The sequence below is a fragment of the Morone saxatilis genome, unplaced genomic scaffold (assembly GCF_004916995.1).
Source record: "Morone saxatilis isolate NCDOM2014 unplaced genomic scaffold, NCSU_SB_2.0 Contig15, whole genome shotgun sequence".
Taxonomy (NCBI): Eukaryota; Metazoa; Chordata; class Actinopteri; family Moronidae; genus Morone; species Morone saxatilis.
Genome location: NW_023339707.1, coordinates 13,669,119 through 13,670,177, shown reverse-complemented (window position 1 = coordinate 13,670,177; position 1,059 = coordinate 13,669,119).

Here is a 1,059-nt window from a genome sequence, read left to right as displayed (position 1 = left end):
ACACACACACACTCACGTGCACACATAATGACAAACTGGCACACACACAATCCCATACGTGCTCGCAAAATCTAATCAAATTTCTTATTTGGACTGCCAGCCTGTGCTGGAAAAGACTTTTTCAAGTTGCAAGATTGATGGGCATTCCATGTTGGCTGCAATTAATTGCTGCATAATTAGACTTACAAGTTATTTATTGAAGCAATTTGGAGAATACAAGAGCCTGGGGATATATAAAAACCATTTGATCACAAGCCGCATAAACTTTAAAGATGTCCTCTTACAAGCATTATTTGGACAGAAATTAGCAATACAATCTACCCCCAAAATGTTTCCCATGTTAATAAAATGATAAATGATAATAAATCTGGACTAAAGTGAGTGATGTGCAGGAAGTCTACAGAGGTCAAATAAAGGTGAGAGGGAGCGATGCAGATAATAAAAATAATGGAGGGAGAGATAGTGTTATGTGCACATTTTTGGTGTTTGCAGGTGTGTGAAGCTCTGAACCAGCATGCTTAGCTTGGAGAGCCTCAGGGGTTAAGGCTCAGTCCAGGTGGCGCCCTACTACAAACAGAAGTGTTAGGGAACTCTGTTGCTGCTTGCTATTAATTATGTCTCATATGACACTACTACCCTTTTTTTAATCACACCCTTTCTATATTTTTTTTCTGTGTTTTCTGTTCACTTTCTGTTGTTTCATGTATTCCACTCTCTTTAATTTTTCTATTTTCATTTCTTTAAACATTAATTTCTTTCTTTGTCATTCGTTTCTTGACTTTTACTCCCAGCGCTCTCTTCGGCTTTTTCCTCTCTCTTGCTCGTCTTGCCTCACTCTGTCTTTCGTTGTTCAAACAAATATGATAAATGAGGCTATTGGTGTCTCAAGAATGAGCTGTGATCAGAGAGCCTTTGATGTTTGACAGCTTTAATGATGTATCTTGATGAATCGATGTACAGTAATTTCCACTTCATGTGACACACTGTTTTGCTATTGAGCACATTCTTTTTTTGGTGCTGTGAATGCCACTGCTATTGAAGGGTGTGTGTGTGTGTGTG